The following is a 20,839-nucleotide window of genomic DNA, read 5'->3' on the forward strand; positions in this document are numbered from 1 at the left end:
ATGTTTGAATTAGGTGATAGGTATACAGGAGTTTTTTTTTTTTTAAACTACATCTATGTTTTACATATATTTTGAAAGTATTTTATATTTTACATTTATAAATATTCTATGTCCTTAACTTGTTAATGAAGCTAAGTTTCATTGCTTGGCTAGCAGTTTGGACCAAAACAATAAAGTAGTAGAATCAAGAGCTCACAAAAGTCCCTGTTCCTACATCATATAAAAAAATTTGTACACTTCAAAACCATTAATATAATTCTTGCCTTAGTGGAAATTAAAAATGCAATTTAAAGTCATCAGAAACTGGGAGTTCCTGTTGTGGTGCATGGGAAACGAATCTGACTAGTATCCATGATGATGCAGGTTCGATCCCCGGCCTAGCCCAGCAGGTCAGGGATCTGGCATTGCCAAGAGCTGCGGTGTAGGTTGCAGACACGGCTTGAATCCCATGTCTGTGGTGGTGTAGGCTGGCAGCTGTAGGTCTGATTTGACTCCTAGTCTGGGAACTTCCATATCCCCTATGAACCTTTTTTAGGGTGCAGCCCTAAAAAAACAAATACAAAAGTCATCAGAAAACTGAATGAGGGATACATAATGATGTTGTTATCAATGGAAAATTCTAGGGTTATGCATAAAATTTTTTGAAGGTTAGACTGAATTAGCACTCAAAAAATTTGTATATGTAGATTATTTCACAGACATACCTATTGCTGTAGAATCACTCCATAATTTGTCCCATTAAGAACTAAGTCTTGGAAACAGTTAACAAACATGTTAAAAAATGATTTGTCAGAGCTGAAAGAACATAAAGTCAAATCCTAGAAACTGATTCAGCAGATTGTTTACATTATTAGAAATCATATTTAGTAGATGAGGCTAAGGTAATGCTTTTCAGAAGAGAAATATTAAAATGGAAGCTCTTTTAAAAGGTCAGTAATTATTTTGACACTTTAAACCAAATTCTAATAAATAACTAACTCTTCTTTAGACTGTGGCTGGGAAGTTAGGGAGGAAAGGAATAGATCATCCTTGATGAACAGAACAGTGATTGAACCCATCAATGAATTATTTTTACAGAAAATTCTTATTGTAAGATTTTTATAATCTAAACCATTAATAAATATGCTGTAAAATAAGCTTTTGTAATATCAGTATATATTTTGAAAATTAATTCTAAATCTATGTCACTATTGGTAGGCATATACACATTTGTAATTTAAGGAAAATTTCACAATACATGTAAAGAAATGAGCATTACGGAGTTGTCGTGGCGCAGTGGTTAACGAATCCGACTGGGAACCATGAGGTTGCGGGTTCGATCCCTGCCCTTGCTCAGTGGGTTAACGGTGATCCGGCGTTGCCGTGAGCTGTGGTGTAGGTTGCAGATGCGGCTCGGATCCCGCGTTGCTGTGGCCCTGACGTAGGCCAGTGGCTACAGCTCCGATTGGACCGCTAGCCTGGGAATCTCCATATGCCGCGGGAGCGGCCCAAGAAATAGCAAAAAAAGACCAAAAAAAAAAAAAAAAAAGAAATGAGCATTACAATCAATATCACTGCTGTCTATAGGAAACTATGCAACATATTAAATTTATAGAATATTTAATCTTACCTATCAGATCATGAACTACGCAGACATATTTTTCGAATTTTTGGTATAGTAAGAAAAAGGCTTCTGTGATTAAAGATTCATTGTATACTGTTCAATCAAATAGTCTAATTTCTAAACACCTAAGTACATAGAAATGTCAAGTGAAATTAGTCTAGAGTTGTCAATTTTCAGTGAAAAGTTTCATCCATAATGAAAGGTTCAAATACCTTAAAATTACCCACCACATATGTGAATGTCTGTGTATATGTATATATGTGCGTATATGTATGTATGTAGGTATGTATTTATATGTAAGCATGTGTATTTTTCCATTTTCCTTTGAGTCACACATATGTAAGATTATTTTAGACATTTTTTTCTGGATGCCATAAATTAAGGTGCTGGGTTTTTACACAATGTATTTTTGGTATGTAGTCATAATGTTCTGTTTCTCTAGCTCTGTCAGTTTCACACTGTTCTACAGTGTGAAATTGACAAGAAATGGTGCAAAACCGATTACAGGAAGCACAGAAATTTAATAAGAAATTACTACGCACATTGTTCGAGAAAGGCTAAAAAAAATTTTGATAGCAATGACTATGTTCCAATTCGATGAGATATTTCACACAAAGGACCCTAGATTCTTCTAAATGTATGAACTTTTATACATGCACAGATGTTTTAAAAAATGAAAGGATGATCTAGACTATAGCATGCTACCTTACAAGAAAAGATGTTTAGTGTTCTTAAAATGAAATCTTTTAGCCATAATGTCTGATTAGCTCCCTAGAATTAAGTTGTAGTTCCCACTTCTGCATTCTTGTGGATAAGGTTATGGTCATACCCTTTCTCAACAGCAACCTTTTCAACTTCCATTACAAAAAAAAAAAAAAAATGAAATAACAGTTAAAAAGAGAAATGTTATCAAAGGCTACCTCTGGGTATTCTATGTCTTTTCCTTCATTAAAATCTTGTCTATTCATTGCCCTAAGAAGTTAGTTACCATTATTTGGGTTCTCAGAGGTAGGACACTAATTCATGATTCCTTTCACCTTCTTAATACACATCTTACACTTCTCCAGCATCCTTTTTGCGCTTCCTTCTACACCCTCCTGCCCAATTCAGGGCACTGTTTTAACAATACAGTTAGAACAGTTTGGAATCACATTCCCAACCCTTCCATTTAATAACTGTGTTAGTTACTTTTTGGTGCTCTGTTGCTCACTAGGATATAGGAGCGTTAGTACTTATATTGCAGCAGTTTTTAAACATTGAGTGTAATTTTATGTATAAAGCACTTATCATTGTGGTTGGCACATAATAAGACGTCAATAATTGTGCTGGGTTAGTATTTTTATTATGTCACACTTTACTGCTCCTATTCGAGACTTTCTACATCATTTCTTTTGGGGGGGGGGTGCACTCATGGCATATGGAAGTTTCCGGGCTGTTGCCTATGCCACAGTTATGACAAAACCAGATCCTTAACCAACAGTGCCTGGCTGGGGACAGAACCTGCACCACTGAAGAGACAATACCAGATCCTTAACCTGCTGTGTCATAGCAGGAACTCCTGTACATCATTTCTTGTTGGCAAAGTCCAATATCAATAACACAAAAGTAGCCAGAAAATTATAGGCTACTTCTGTTTGCTTAATAAATGACTTAAAATGATGACATGGAGGAAGAATAAATAATATTAGTACTAGTACTGTTTTGCGTTTTGATGAACATCTTTCATAGGTAGCATCTTATGTAATATGCATAGCATCTCTGTAAGTTTTGTAAAGCAGGTATCATTTTCCTTGCTTTAAGGATGAAAAAAATTAAAGCACAGAGAGGTTGAATAAGTGGACAATGAGCCAGTTAATGAAAAATGGAGCCCAGAACCCATATCACTTCTGCCCAAGTACCTCACAATGTGTGATTTAGATGAGCATGCCACTGTGTCCTGAAATATATTCTTTTTTTTTTTTTTGTCTTTTTTTTTTTTTTTTTTTTGTCTTTTTGCCATTTCTTTGGGCCGCTCCCGCGGCATATGGAGGTTCCCAGGCTAGGGGTTGAATCGGAGCTGTAGCTGCCAGCCTACGCCAGAGCCACAGCAACGCAGGATCCGAGCCGCGTCTGCGACCTACACCCCAGCTCACGGCAACGCCAGATCGTTAACCCACTGAGCAAGGGCAGGGATCGAACCTGCAACCTCATGGTTCCTAGTCAGATTCGTTAACCACTGTGCCACAACGGGAACTCCTAAATATTAACTTTCTGATGCATGTACAGTTTCATGTCTGGGCTTCATGGAACACTCAGACTACAGTGATTAGTTCTAATGAAATGAACAAACAGCATTAAAAAACAGATCACAGCTGCCTTGCAAGATGGTGAGTGCAGAAGAAAAATAATTTATCAGATAATCCCATGGCTTTGTTTTTTATAAATTCAAAATATATTAAAATAGACTCTAGCTTGAATTATCCTATTTTAATATATTCCTTGCTTTTATCCTTCCACAAAGTAACATTCCAAACAATATAAAATATAAAATTTATTTTCTGTTCCACAGAACTCTCAAGCAGTGTTGTATTAGCTAAGCAATATTAAAATCCTACAGCATGAACCACATTATAATGAAACTCTTGGGAAAGGTCCTATATAATTGGGAAAATAATATCTGAAAAGTATATGATCACTAGAGTTATAAATAGTGGCTTTTCAAGGATTAACCATGGCTCACCACCCAATGTTTATATTCTACCTAAATAGACTATAACCACACAGTCTTTCTGCTTATACAGTTTTTTCATTTTCATAAATTTAGAATTATATATAAAACAAGGATATATTGGAAATTATATGATTAAAAACATAACCAATGAACATGTCCAAATAAAAATTGTGTTGAATAACTGCCATGGAAAAACATCACATCACACCTAAATTCTACATATTTAAGCCATATGGAGCACATCAGAGCTACCATAAAGTGACTGAAAAGATTTATTCTGAACATTGAGGATATCTTACTTATGAGCAGATGCTCAGTCTAGCTTAGAGGCAGCAGGTTTTCACTGGGTGACTGATCACATCACTGGGGCATTTTTTGTGAAGTCTATAAAAGGATATTTAGTAGTAAAATGTCTGCATATTGATGATGACAATATCGGCACTTCAAGATACTTCTGAAAGGCATCACAATCACAATAAATGCCCTGGATCTTAAAGGCAGTTCACTCCATTCTCAGAAAGCAAATGCCCTTTCATCCAATTTAACCCTTTCAGACAAGAATCAATGAGAAAATTGCCTGAATAAAATGCACATGACTTAAGCTCCTGAAGCATAGTTCTCTCAATAATAAACTCTCATTTAATCCTTCATGTTCTTAGAGAAGCTAATTATGGAGAAACTCAAAACACATTATACATGTTTTTCTCTTTTTTAAACTACAGATGCACTCAATCTTCAGAAATCTATGTGAAAGGTAAAAAAGTAGCTGTGAAATGAAGTCACATGAAAAATATTCCAGATTTTTCCAGCTTAAGTTCTTAACTTCTTAAAAAGTACTAAAAATGTAGCCCTAATGTCTTATTTTGGAGAAGAGGACTTTGGAGCCCGGAAGGTGGTGTGACTCATTCAAGGTCTCCTAGTCAAGTAGTGGCAGCCTGGAGATAAGAATCCTGAAAACTTGACTGTCATCTGCTCTACTTTCCACCACACTGTGAACACTTTCAAGTGGAAAGGAGCAATCAGTGTGAAAGAGCTTCATTTGCTAATTTTTTAAGACCAAAAGTTTATCTTTCTTAAGGATTTTGCCCCCCCCAAAAGCATCATTATATGTATAATTCTTTTTTTTGTGTGTGTGTCTTTTTCAGGGTGCACCTGTGGCATATGGAGGTTCCCAGGCTAGGGGTCTAATCAGAGATACACCTGCCAGCCTACGCCAGAGCCACAGCAATGCCAGATCCGAGCCATGTCTGTGACCTACACCACAGCTCATGTCAACGCCAGATCCTTAACTCACTGAGCAAGGTCAGGGATTGAACCTGCAACCTCATGGTTTCTAGTTGGATTTGTTAACCACTGAGCTACACAGAGAACTCCTTTTTTTTTTTTTTTGTAAATTTTTTTAAATAACTTCTAAGTTTATTATCTAGTCTCAATTTGTTGCACTTCTTCCCAAACAGCTGCGGTCATCAGAAATTCTAATTACTTGTATTAAACCACAGTATTTGCTACAGATGACATTTGTATACTCTCAGTGGGGAAGACTGTGGGACAGAAAAAAATCAACACTAGTTTAATGCATGGGTGATAGAGTCAACGGAGAAAATTACCTTCAAAAACAGTCATGTCATTTTATATACTTTAAAGTCCACTTAAGAATTCTTAATGAAAGATCAAGTTAGGAGTTCCCGTCGTGGCGCAGTAGTTAACGAATCCGGCTAGGAACCATGAGGTTGTGGGTTCAATCCCTGGCCTCGCTCAGTGGGCTGACGATCCTGCGTTGCTGTGAGCTGTGGTGTAGGTTGCAGACGCAGCTGGGATCTGGCGTTGCTGTGGCTGTGGCGTAGGCCAGCGGCTACAGCTTCGATTAGACTCCTAGCCTGGGAACCTCCATATGCCGCAGGAGTGGCCCCAGAAAAGACAAAAAAAAAAAAAAAAAAAAAGAAAGATCAAGTTAGAAAACCATTAAAAATTACTAAAACAAAGGTAGAACAAATGTTTTTTAAGTTTTTCTTAAATATAACCCTCAATATATTCTAAAAAGATTCAAGTAGTTAACACTTTAGGATATTAGGCAGAAAACAGGTTAAGTCCTAGTAACAGTCAAGTTAAAACATGACTTAAAAAATTTAGTTCAGGAGTTCCCATCATGGCTCAGGGGTCAACGAACCAGACTAGTATCCATGAGACACGGGTTCCATCCCTGGCCTCACTCGGTGGGTTAAAGATCCGGTGTTGCCATGAGCTGTGGCATAGGTCGTAGACATGGCTTGGATCTGGCGCTGCTGTGGCTGTGGTGTAGGCTAGTGGCTACAGCTCCGATTTGACCCCTAGCCTGGGAACCTCTATTGGTCATGAGTGAGACCCTAAAAAGACAAAAAAAAAAAAATAGTTCATATAAAATAGATACACTGGAGTAAAAAAATGGATTCATAAAAACTGAGAATATTCTCTACTCAAAAGAAAAAAAAGGAAATTAACTTTCTATTTAGTTCGAGTTTGCTGAAAATCCCAAAAGGAAACATTTAACTTTCTAGGACATGTGAAAGACACAGGTAAAAAGGCAACACTGCTAGAGCTGAATTAATCAAGCAAACATCATTGACAATAACAGAACTTTCCTGGTGATTAGACTCAGTTTGAGACAGCTGGAGGCGGACCCAAGATAGTCAGATATTCCATAGAAACAGAGTCTTAAGAGTACAAAATGGTCTTAAAAAATGAAATTTGTAAACAGTTGTAAGCTTTTCAGCATTTTCAAGACCATAGGGACAAAATCGGAGTAAAAATGAAGAAAATAAGCCTTGCATTTTCAATTTTAGAGATATCTTATTAACCACCACAGTTCCTTACTCAATTTCATTCATATTTTTCAATTTTTTTTTGTCTTTTTTTTTTGTCTTTTTTTTTTGTTGTTGTTGTTGCTATTTCTTGGGCCGCTTCCGCGGCATATGGAGCTTCCCAGGCTAGGGGTTGAATCGGGGCTGTAGCCACCGGCCTACGCCAGAGCCACAGCAACGCGGGATCCGAGCCGCATCTGCAAGCTACACCACAGCTCACGGCAACGCCGGATCCTTAACCCACTGAGCAAGGGCAGGGACCGAACCCGCAACCTCATGGTTCCTAGTCGGATTCGTTAACCACTGCGCCACGACGGGAACTCCCCATTCATATTTTTCAAGTTGCATTGTGCTTATAGGAAAATTCATCTTTTCTAATTTCCCAATTTTCCAAGAGTCACATACCTTTTAGCAGTCTAGAAGGCAAGAGATTGAATACTGAAGTGTTCCAAGGCTAAAACTGCTTTAATTGTTAATTCTAAGTTGTTAAATCTAACTACATGTAGGTTGTTTTTATTTTTCCATGCAGAAGTTCTCAGGCCAGGGATTGAACCCATGCCACAGGAGTCACAGAAGCCCCAGCAGTGACAAACACCAAGTCCTTAACTGCTAGGGCACCAGGGAATTCCCTACATGTGGATTCTTCTTCCATCTATTTAACAGTAACACTGGGAAAATTTTGTTTGGGCACACCCTTAATGATAGTGACCACACATCCCAGTTTAAGGCAACCCAAGTTTATGCCTGGGTTCTACCTTAATCATTAACAACCCTTAAAAGGGTTCCATTTTGATGATATATCATATAACCATCACCTATGAAGAACTTTAAGTGACTTCTTCCCTTAAGACTAGTCCCCAAGACTTTCTTCCATGCAACTTAAAGCTAGAAAAGGAGTTAAATGTTAGACCTCATCACAGCAGAAACATTTCACTGCACACACTAACTTTTGAGGCCCTAACTCCTATCCCTTTTCTTTACTGCTTTCTATTACTAGTTTAAATGTTGTTTCTTCCTAAGGAAATTGTACATTATTTTCCTGACATTCCATGTCCACTGGCCCCCAGCCCCCAGTGCTTAGCTGGCTTGTAATTTAAAATATTAAATCTAATAGGACAATGCTTCAAAGACACTAATTAACTTACAAATCAATTATTGCACCATAGCTCATTGTCAATTGGGTACAGTTCCTGTACTGATGAAAGAATTTAGGACAAAATTTATGCTTAATAACTACTATTGAGTAAACACCTGAATGAATGAATATGGTTTGGAAAGTAATTTATAGACAGGAGGTTTGGTATGAAGTAAGAGAAACAGTCTTATGCTACAAAGAAGAAGAGGCAGTGGGGCAATAAGTTAAAGGAGAAGCAGCATAAATTCAAATGTGTAATTAAGTTTGAAAGAATCCATGCCACACCCTGGTTTTCCATAATGACCAGCATGTCCTAAGGTGCCAAAATTTATAACTGGGTCTACTGAAGCACTTTTTATTTTTATTATAAAAATGTAACTCAAATTTTATCATGGAAACTGCTAGAGTACATTAAGATTTTAGAAATATACATTCAGGGGACCAAAATGCATCTATTTTTTTTCTCCAAGAACTTATATGTAAATCGGCTTTCAGCCTGTGAAGTCCAGATCTGGCCAATACTGTTCTCATTTTGCACAAAAGAGGTAGCCAAGACTGAAAACTTAGAAGGGTATATCTCTGCTTTTCTTTCTTTCTTTCTTTCTTTTTTTTTTCTTCTCACAATCATCATGCTTTTAAGCATTGTGCCAGGCTCTGTAGCATACGTAACTTCATTTGACCATCACTCCTGCCCAATGGGGTACATTTTACAGATAAAAAACCTGAATGTAGACAGGTTAGAGAACTTTTGAACACAGCTAATAAGAGTCAGAGTTTACACCTGTGGCTGCCTGATGCCAAATCACAAACTCTTTGCCAACTGATGCAAAGGTGCAACTGGCACTGGGGAGGTACCCAGAGACTGGCACACCTGGCCCTCTGCAACTAGTTTGCTGGCGTTGTCAAAATGCCCCTTCCTGATAGTTCTTCACAGCCACCCTACCCTCCATACATCCCCAAAACAGGCCACCATTAGGCACTAATATTTACAAAAAGAAATAATGCTTATTGAGGAAAAAAAAAATCTTACTTCTTCAGACTAGGATCCCTCTCTATCTCTCCTGGTACAAAAAACTTCAGCTTTTGTATTTAGCTATTATAATCTCTTTGCTGATCCTTGGAAACTCCTTTAAACTCTACTAAAACTGCTTAACATGGGAAGTTTGTAAGGCATCTTTCCCTGATCTATTTCTACTGTTTTTTATGAAACAGATGGAAATTCATAGGATATTAGCATAGGTCAACAGTGATGTCTAGTTACTTCAGTCAGTTAGAGTACAGGCCTAGTGAGACAAATATCATGGTTTCCCTGTTGTCTAGTTAGCTCTGGTATTCATTCCCAAACACACTACTTTACCCTTAATCTTATGTGAGCATGCATAAATGCCAGTAATTATAATCCTAACAGTGAAAATCCAGTGGCATCATCTTCAAATGCAAACAAGAGCCTATTTTAAATAGCAGCAGTACAGCCAGTGTTGGCCAATTAGAAGACAGAAGGAAAATGTCTGGTTAATCAATAGTCATCTGAACATAATATTAATCAAGTCCTTCATGCCCCATTTCTGCAAACTGATGTTGAATATAAGAGAAAATCACTCCCACTTCAGCTCAGCTGGGATTTTGAGTTTATTAAAAGGAATGTGTTAAATTAACATTCAAATTCAGCATTAACCCCCTAGAAGCAAAAGAATTCATTTTATCATGACTTTGTATTATAATCCCTCAGGTAAGGGCATCCAGAGTTATGAGTTTCTAAAATAGAGAACTAAATGTATGCGATTAAAACAAACAAACAAACAAAAAAAAAACTCATTACACAACAAGGTGAGCTCAATGCAGCACTGAATGCCATCATGTTTGCGGATTTAAGGCATGCCTTACTATTATTTTAATATGGTTTTGGTCTCTTTTCCATTCCTTTAAATATGATAGTGTGACCTGTACTGAGGTACTGGAGGTTCTCACTTGACACAGCTGAAGTCCTCTGAGGCCCTGATGTTTGATATGGACACTCAAGAGTAAGACAAGTAGAAAGATTTTATGGGATGGACACTCAAGTGATTGTGTACAAGCATGAATATTGAGAAGTATATTTCCAGCCAAGTTCTAGAAGGAGAAACACACTATCAGGCAGGCCAAGGCTGGACATTGGGAACAATCACAGAGGATCAATGCAACACTTGCTCAGAACCTAACCAACACCAGCATTGCACCTTGAACTTGTATGGAGAAGACACTCTCAGGACAAAGGGCAACGGGCTAGGTTGTTATCCACTGACCTGGTGAAATGCTTCTGGTTTGTACCTTTTCCCATTCCTTAGCTGTGGCTGGTAAGCATGAAGTCATCATCTGGCAACCCCACAAGCTTTTACTCTGATAATTTTTTTTTTCTTTTGTCTCCTTAGGGCCACACCCGCAGCATATGGAAGTTCCCAGGCTAGTGGTCAAAATGGAGCTGCAGCTGCTGGCCTACACCACAGCCACAGCAATGTGGGATCCGAGCCGCATCTGTGACCTACCTGACAGCTCAGGGCAATGCTGGATCCTTAACCCAGGATCAGGGATCGGACGTGTATCCTCATGGATACTAGCTCAGTTTGTTATCACTGAGCCACAACAGGGAATGGCTACATTCTTATTACAAGAGCTGTGCTGCTGTATACTATCTGATTAAAGGTTTTCTTTCACATTGATAATTATGATGGTCTTCAAAGGCACTCTGTTCTCAACCTTCCCAACACCAAAACCATGAGAAATAAATTTCTGTTGTTCATAAACCAGCCAGTCTATATGGTACCCAGGCTAAAACAATATCACTACAATGTGGATGAACCTTATATTATCACCTACTGCTGGGTACTTTTCCCTATATTTTATTACAAATAATGTTACTCAAAAATCCTATATGTATTTATATACAGATACATGCAAGAAAACATATTGCTTTAGGTATCTTTGTATGCCTATGTAAGCATATATGTTGCCCAGATCTGGGGTAGTGGACTTGCTTGGTTAAAAGACATGCATATTTTAAGTTTGGGTAGTTACTGCCACATTGCCTTGCAAACACACAAACCAATATAACCTTGATCCACCAATGCATGAGACAGCTCCCATGCCAACCTACTTGCTAGCTCATTGGAATATCATAAGGTTTGATCTTGCTCATCTGAGATGTAATAAAAATAATGTCTCACTGTAATTTTAACTAAAGGATGAACATTTTTATAGGCAGCAATATCAACTAATTTATAGAATTCTTCACCGTATTCACAGGTCCTATATTCAAGTATTCAATCCTTTAGTGTTTGAAGTATATTATTTTTTTGTGCCAAGTGCTGTATTGAGAGTCACATGATGAAAAAAGAAGTAGGACACAGTTCCTATCCTCAAAGCAGTCCAGGAGGAGAGAAAGATGTTAAAAGGATAATTATTATACATTGTGATAAGTAAAATAATAGAATATGTATACTATTTGGATGTAGAAATGCTTAACTCTGGGTAAAGAGCTTGTTCCTTAAATATACCTAAATTAGCTAACCTATTTTTATATTTTATAAACATATTCAAATGTGAAAAGAAAAATAAAATACATTGGTCAACAAGAAGCATAATTGTGGCAATTACAGCTAATAATTAAAGGTTCTGATTGGGTGAAAAGTTATTTTAACTGGCTCATCTAAACTTGTAATCTACTAAAATAAGAGTATGCAGAATAATTTATAAAACTGTCTTGCCTGATACTTGTTTTGGGGACTTATAACTCTATCTAAAATAGAGCAATAAAAATAGCAGCACATCTTTTCTCTATCCATTTTGCAGATATTACTTAGGCCTTCTTTTGAGTAATAGGAATCAAAGCACAAACTTTAGTATTCCACCCTTCCTCCTCCCCCAATTCTTTGAAGCATTAAACATTTAATACATGGTGATTCCTCTTAACTCTTGGATTTGTTATACCATTCTAAAGAAGCTTGCCTTTTAATATGACGTGTGTCAAAGATAGTTAATTGTATTACACAGAAAGCCCTTTAAGTATTCAGACCCTATAAAATGTGATAATAATGTTAATATTATTGACTGGTAAGGTTACTATTTGAGCTTTTAATTATCATTCTATAACCTTTAAAAGCTGTCTTCCATCAACAAGAAAGCTTTAAGACTATCCCTGGACTAAAATCAATACAATTATCACATTTCCTTAATTTCTAACATCACCTTGGTTATAGTCAACTGGTAAGTCCTCACTCAAATGTAGGCATCCAAACTAGGCTGCCCACAGAACTGGGCAGAAGAATCTGTGTGATATACAGAAGCTGTAGAATAAAAGGGTCAAGAGGTCTAGGTTTGACTTCCAGTTCTCTTTGACAAATCACTTACCTTTTTGTCAATGCTGACGTATTACTAGTACAATGAGCTAACACTACTTTCTCTATCTATGTCCCAAGGTTATGGTAAGGATCAAAAGAAATGACAGATGGAAATGGATGAAGAATGATAAGCAATAAGGTTCTCCAACCCATTCTCTTTCACAATTCCCCTTCCTCTCCCTTTTAGGCCCAGTTCTCCATGTGGCTTCCACCTACCCAAAGCTTTCCATCCTTCCATGCTGTGCCACTCCACATGGGTCTCTTTTGCTCCAGCCCTATGTCTCCCACCAATATTTACCTGCCTTAGGTTTTATCTCTCAGACCCTAATTTTTACTAGAAGATAGCTATAACAGAAGAAAGAATAACTTGTAAATAACAATGGGCTACATTTATAGAGTACTTGCCACATACCAAACCATAAAGTCATTGCTGGCAACCTTTCAGCTTTTCCTGTGATAACTTTTGATTATATCCTATTCCTCTGGTTTCCTTCAACTTGCCATGCAAAGAAATTTTTTAATGATTTTTATTTTTTTTCCATTATAGTTGGTTTACAGTGTTCTGTCAATTTTCTACTGTATAGCAAAGTGACCCAGTCACACACATACATTCTTTTTCTCCCATTATCCTCCATTATACTCCATCACAAGTGACTAGATATAGTTCCCAGTGCTATAAGTGGACTCTCATTGCTTATCCATTCTAAATGCAATAGTTTATATCTATTAACCCCAGCAAAGAACTTTATATACATTAGTCTCACTCAATCTTTACAACAAGTCCATGCAGTGGAACCTATTATTATAATTGTTCTGCAGATGAGGAAACTGAGACTTGGAAAGTAAAGCAATTTGCCCAAGGTCATGCAGCCAAGTTGTGGAGCTGGGCTTTGACCCTTCAAGGAACTCCTCCCATAATCACTGTGCCCTCTTCCTTCTCATAGATGCAGAACTAACACAATGAAGAAATAGTCACTGATGTATTACCTTATTCACCTAAGATGCTCACTGAATTGTATACTTGGAAGTTGGAAGATCATCTACATTAACCGTCCATTCAACCCTTATCATCATTTATCACACACCTAAGTCACATTCTGCCTTTTGCTTCCATACCACCAGTGAGGGACATATACTCTGTCGCCAAAAAGAATTCCTTCATATTTCTTTTTCTTTTTTTTTTTTTTTTTTTTTTTGTCTTTTGTTGTTGTTGCTATTTCTTGGGCCGCTCCCTCGGCATATGGAGGTTCCCAGGCTAGGGGTTGAATCGGAGCTGTAGCCACCGGCCTACACCAGAGCCACAGCAACGCGGGATCCAAGCCGCGTCTGCAACCTACACCACAGCTCACGGCAACACTGGATCGTTAACCCACTGAGCAAGGGCAGGGACCGAACCCGCAACCTCATGGTTCCTAGTCGGATTCGTTAACCACTGCGCCAGGACGGGAACTCCCGAATTCCTTCATATTTTAACAGCTCAATTGGAAAGTGCTTTATATCAAGTAAAAGTCTTTTCTTCTTGAAAAGTCCATTCACTGATCTTAATTTTACCTAAAAGCTTTTTTTAAAAACTATAATTCAAATGTTATAATAAATCCTCTAATGACCTCTTCTCCTTGACAAAGTATTCATTGCACCTCGGCCATGGTGGTCCCTCTCCATTGAAAGCACCTAAGCTCTCTGCATTTCTCTCAAACTCCAGACATGCTTTGGCCAGCTGAGCAAACTTCTTGTTACAGATACTCTAGTTCTTCCAATCCCACCTAAGATGCCTTTAAGACTGTGGGGGATAATCATCATATTGTGGTTTTGACTCACAAATGAGTTTACATCTCCTACATCTTCTCTCATACCTCTTCCATTTACTTTGGTTAAAATTGACCATTGTTGGAGTTTGTCCATCTTAATCAAACAATGATTCTAACTGGGGATGCACATTAGAACCACCTTGGGAGCTTGAAAAATACTGATTCCTGGGTGGCACTCAGAGATTCTGATTTACTTCATATGGGACATGGCCTAGATATCAGTATTTATATTAACTGTATTTTCCTATGTATTTATTATCTCAGCTTTATATCTCTCACCTATAAATTTCAAGACCAGGTCATCAATATTCTCACAAAATTATTACAGAGATCTGGAGCTTCTGTTTAAATTAATATTGGTCGGAGACACTTGGTTATATTCAATGAGTTACAAACCCATGGAATTACTTTATCATTCAGTCCACAGCTTTCTATTTTGTTCACAAAATAATATGGATAATTATAAGCATGGATTCTGGAGCCCAGCTTCCTGGGTTCAAATCCCACTTGAGATACCTGTCTGACTTTAGGCAGGTAACCTAAACTATCTATACTTCAGTTTCCCTACTTGTAAAAAGGTCTAATAGTAATTACTTGTAAGGTTGTTATACAGATTAAATGAGTTTGTACATGTAGAAGTTCTGGCATGTAGTTAGTTGAAAAGTGTTATCATTGTTATTATTACCTATTTTATAGTATTTACTGCACTCACTCAATTAAAGAAGTACCATGATAAAATTTGCTGATAGGAATTTGATGCTGGTTAAATCAGTCATAGCTGAAGCAAGAAATAAGTGTTAGAGATCACTTCCAAGCCGTCCACATTTTCTCCATATCCCAGTTAAAGCATGATTCACAACCCATTATAGGATTTCCACCTACTGTGTACACAGAGTGATATTCGCTGCTTGCTCTCCTTCATTTGCATAAAAGTGGTTGTGTACCTAATTTATACAAAATCCAAAAGCTCCAGTTAAGCAAGAGTTGACTAATTTATTATAAATGCAGTATTACCCACTATGCGATAATAAAAATGCATAAAATGTAGACAAATATTACAGAAAGAAGTCCCTGCGGATTCATTTCTGAATTTGCTTACTCCTGAATGTTTTAAAAATTTCTTCAAAATTCAGGCTCCCCTTTCCAGTATTCCCCAAAAAAACTTGAGCAAAAAAATACCACCTTAAACTCGCAAGGAGAAACAGAAGTTTTCTGAATATAAAGTCACTCCCTCCATCATCTTCTAAAAAGTCAACACTACCAAAGAATGAATCAGAGAAAAAAAAATAGAACTAGAATTACCATAGATCCCCAAGTGAAATTCACACACCAATTTTGAAATGTCAGCAAAAAGATGTTCAGCTAAATGTCCCAGTGGTGTTACAGACTCCCTGGATGGATTAAGACAGAAGTCTCCTCACTCTGATGGAACAGGCATTCCCTGTGGGAGGCATGTATTTATTACTCAATTGCCATTTGACAAGAAAATGTAGCTACTGAACAATCTCACCTTTTAGGAAATTAAAAGAAATGGAATCCGTTAAACTTGCCCACCAGTGCCTTTTCTAAAAATGTGAGGACAACCTCAAAGAAAAAAACATTTTTAGAAGATATTTAGTGACTGAAATTTACATTATGGATTCACATTGGTATTTTGCCATAACAAACAGACAGCACAGCCAAATAGGACTGACATAAGTAGGAGGACACTGGTGCTGACATGGAGACTAGAATAGAGAGATATTTAAGGTAAAGAGGAATCAGAATCTTTTCTCAAAGTGTACAGTTTAAATACCAGAAAAAGCCACCAATATTATTTTAAACAATTAAAAGTAATGCATAACACAGGAACATTTATAACTAGGCAAAAGGAGAAAATAGATTGATGATTGGAGGCCAAAAGTAATATTATTTAAGATAAAAAATAATCAGATTGAAATAGCAGGATACCATTAAGAAACATGAAAATAATGGAAGTAAATACAATTTGTCTTAGGACAACAGACATTGAGAAATGAACCAGATCATGGTGGCAGGGGTGTTACCACTTCCTTGAAAGAAGATACGGTTTACTAAACAGTTCTTTAGTGGGCTATTAACCCATTTCCAAAGCATGGGTTAATTGCTCTCACATTCACCTGCTCAATGTGGGCTTGAAATAGGTCTCTTGCTCTGATGTATCACCTGACTGACAGAGAGAGAAGGCAGGTGGCATTTTATATTGGGTACAAAAAGATTAGCTCAAAGGAACCATTCTAAACATTGCTTCTATACTGACGGTTAACTTCTACACACTTTTTTCTCCCATTTTGAGAATCACATTATACACTGATGTCTAGTCACTTCTGTATGGAATATTTACAAAATAGTGGCAGGGGGAAGAGATATTAAGAAGTGAAAAGAGGAGTTCCCGTCGTGGCGCAGTGGTTAACGAATCCGACTAGGAACCATGAGGTTGCGGGTTCCGTCCCTGCCCTTGCTCAGTGGGTTAACGATCCGGCGTTGCCGTGAGCTGTGGTATAGGTTGCAGACGAGGCTCGGATCCCGCGTTGCTGTGGCTCTGGCCTAGGCCGGTGGCTACAGCTCCGATTCAACCCCTAGCCTGGGAACCTCCATATGCCGCGGGAGCGGCCCAAGAAATAGCAACAACAACAACAAAAGACAAAAAGACAAAAGACAAAAAAAAAAAAAAAGAAGTGAAAAGAGAGGAGCTCCTGTCTTGGTTTAGCGGTTAATGAACTGAAATAGCATCTATGAGGATGTGGGTTCAATCCCTGGCCTTGCTCATTGGGTTTAGGATGTGGCATTGCCATGAACTGTGGTGTATGTCACAGGCACGTCTCAGATCCAGTGTTGCTGTGGCTGTGGCATAGGCTAGCAGCTACAGCTCTGATTTGACCCCTAGACTGGGAACCTCCATAGGCCACAGGTACAGCCCTAAAAAGACAAAAAAAAAAAAAAAAAGTGAAAAGAGAGAAGAAAGGTAATGGAGAAAGCTAAGTGAACAAAGAGAATTTTGCAATACAGCCTTAGGTGAGATAAAAGAAGATGAACCTTTATTCCTTTATTCTCCTGTGAAGAGGTTGCTCATTTGTTTGAGTGACATTCAGAGCCAGGATCAAGTAAGTCTAGGCAAGTGGCAGGGTTCCTGACAAATAGCTTAGTATCTGTATGGTGGGTATTATATTAATATATTATAATGTTTTAATAAGAATTCAATAAAAAAAACTGCCTATATGAGTTCTCTGGTGGCCTAGTGGGCTAAGGATCTGTCATTGCCACTGCTATGTGCAGGTCTCTGCTGTCGCCCTGTGCAATCCCTGCCCGAGGAACTTCAGCATGCCTCGGACATAGCCAAAAAAAAAAAAAAAAAAAAAAAAAAAAAAAAAAACTGCCTATAACATTTTTATATTGTATGAGGCATAGAGTAGGCACACAACACATACTACCTCTATTCTATTTAACTCAGATGTGGTGCACTGAATAGTCAAAGGATCCTTCCAAGTCAAGTTTGCAAGTTACTCTGCCTCCCTAGGAAATGGCAGTCAAAATAGTCCTAAAAGCCAAAGGACAATGAACATTTGAATTAGGTCCAGATGCAGGTGCAGAGAGGCACTGAGCAGGGAGGCTCTCATTATGCCTTTTAACCACAACAAAAATTAATTTATAAGCATCTAAAACCTGTTGAGGGATAAAAACCTTGAAAATGTTCTAGTTGGCAAGAGGTTATAACAACTGTAAATTAATTGTCCAATTTGCATTGATATATTTATAATGTTGCTGACAGTTATTTTATGTTCTGCTTTCATTATTTTATCTCAGTAATTACAAGGGGATTTTCATACCCTTACTCATGATTTTCTCTCCAGCAAACCTATTTTTATACTACTTTAAGTTTCTTGAATGCAAACTTTCTTATCATAGAAGTTTCCTGGCATAAACTCTTACAGCAGAAATTGATTGCTTAAGGGAAGAGTGATGCCTCCATTTTTAGCTCTGATAGACTCAGTTTTCTAGGTAATAATTAGAGACTCACCTTTTTATATAGAAACTAGGTAGAGTTCCCATATTAAGTTCAGGATACCCAGTCAAATCTGAATTGTGGCTAGACAACAAATAATGTTTGGCACGAGTATATTCCAAGTATTTTATGGGACATACTTACACTAAAAATTATTCATCACCACAGGAACATACCTCAAAATAAAAAACAAGTATATAAATAGTCCAAACTAATTACTGGATGTATGCAATGGGGCAGCTCAATGAACTGGGGGAGTTCTGCAATCATATTTCTCAACTAAAGCAGGCTTACTACATCTGCTATGTTTTTTAACTAATCATTTTAACAAATCTGCTGAAGGAAACTCAAGATTGTTATCTCTTGACCTAAAACTGAAAAGATGCAGGTACATCACTGAGATTCATGAGAATCTCACATCCTTGTGATAAACTTTCTAAGTCCTACCTCTTGTGAAGGAGAAATTGCTGGTAAGACTTCAGGCAGATGTGCTAAATTATCCTTCATTTCCTCTAGTGAATCTTCCATGATCTATGGAATGACAAGTTCCACAATTCTAAGAAAATTCTGACATTCTAAAATTTCTTTAAAGGTTTCACTTTCTAAACATATTACATCATCAGGAATTTCAAAGAGAAAAAAAAATTTCAATGCCCTTCTGACCTTCTAATTCTCAACTCACAAACTCAATTTGTTTCATGGGCTTTGGGGAAGTGAGAAATGTAAGATACTTATTTGTAAGTCAAAATCTAAAATGAAATCCCCCTGACAATCTGATGATGACTTATGACATGATACTCCCAAAAGGACAGAGAAAAAAGGTGTTTAAAATTATGCTCCATCTAAAACCAGAAAATCTTCTGATTATAATGGCACATAATATATCCCTGAATTACAATAAATAACATTTTAGCTTGAATCTTTAATCATGTGAAATCACTTAACCTAGGCAATGATCAAAGGATTAACAAGAAAATAAAAACCATGAAATCTGAGATTTTAGAAGTGTTTTCAGTTCCACTGTCAAGGCCATATGAAAGGAAAAATATAATAGCACCATTTCAATGTGTACCCTAAACCACCTGTACAGATTTCTTCCCACCACACAAAGAATAAACACAAGAATAAATACTTCATTAAATGTCCTGGTAGTTAATTTTTATCACCTCTATTTCAAAATGCATTCTGACTGGCAAAACTTTCAACAAGGGTTATTTTCTGACGGAAAGAAAAGGCTAAGGAAATAATTCTTACAACATTTACATTACATTTCATCTGGTATCATGCCGTGGAAACAAAAACTATTTTTAATATTTCTATGATTATAGCCTTTGAGAGTTTTTACTTTTCAAGATGAGGCAGTTGTATGAAAGAAGGCATTTTTAACATTTCTAATGTATCTTCAGACTATTTAATTTTATTCCTTAACTAAACCTCCTCATAGCATGTATATGTGTAATGCAGTGTGGGTAGTTTATATCAACTATATAATATATAAAACCCTTGTACTTTCCCCCACAGTGCTCTAAAGGATATATTAACAAACAAGCAGATAAGCCTACTGATGATTCACACAGTGTGGTCATCACTAATAGAGTGATTTTCTACAAATGCATTGCAAAAAGACAAACAAATACTTTAAATTTAGGACCATACCTGTTTTGATGTCACATGTCAAGTAACGACCAAACTGATAAATATCAGCAACTTTAAATTCATAAGTCCTGGATCAAACAATATAAAGGAACTTTGGAGAAATGACAATGCATTCAGAAAGTAGACTGGGTTGAAGGTAAGAGTCTCTTCTTGAGGGGCTAATTAGGTCCCTCCCCCCATCAGCTTTTTAAAAATTTATCTCATAGAGACACCTTAGCAGAAGCTATCGGCTTTGACAGAACACTGAAATCCTGGCAGTGAACCATAAATTGACCATTACCATAAAAAGAGCTGCTAAATGAGAAACCATGTGCTCAGTATAAAACTAATTTCATGCTTTCAAAAGCACACAGTGGCTTCTAGCAAGATAGTGGCCCTGGGACTTGCTGAGACAGATTGGCGAACACAAATGGTTTGCTCCTGATGCGTCTGCTTAGCCAAGCTTTACGTGTAGTGGCAGGAAACGGGGTTCTCGAATCTTCTGTCAGGGAAACACACACTTATCTATAACTTTAGAGCTGAAAGCTATAAAACAGCTGCCACAAATAAATTTAGCAGGAAAACACACACACACACACACACACCCCCCATGTGCCATGCTAGCTCCAAATCAAATAAAAATAGGTTTCTCTGCAAACCTATCATACTAAACAGGTTCAGTAAGCACAATGTTATTAGAATACATCATAACTCTCA

The 20,839-nt window shown here is 37.3% G+C and overlaps 1 protein-coding gene across 10 annotated transcripts in view; it reads right to left on the reverse strand.

The window, feature by feature from the left end:
• The window catches only part of ZNF385B (zinc finger protein 385B), a 332,296-nt gene that overhangs the window by 291,104 nt on the left and 20,353 nt on the right, over positions 1–20,839 (reverse strand). The window lies entirely within an intron of this gene.

The sequence above is a fragment of the Sus scrofa genome, chromosome 15 (genome assembly GCF_054392235.1).
Source record: "Sus scrofa isolate SSC_HxYL_T2T_F1_AM1 chromosome 15, Sscrofa_HxYL_maternal_Yorkshire_Landrace_v2.0, whole genome shotgun sequence".
Lineage (NCBI taxonomy): Eukaryota > Metazoa > Chordata > Mammalia > Artiodactyla > Suidae > Sus > Sus scrofa.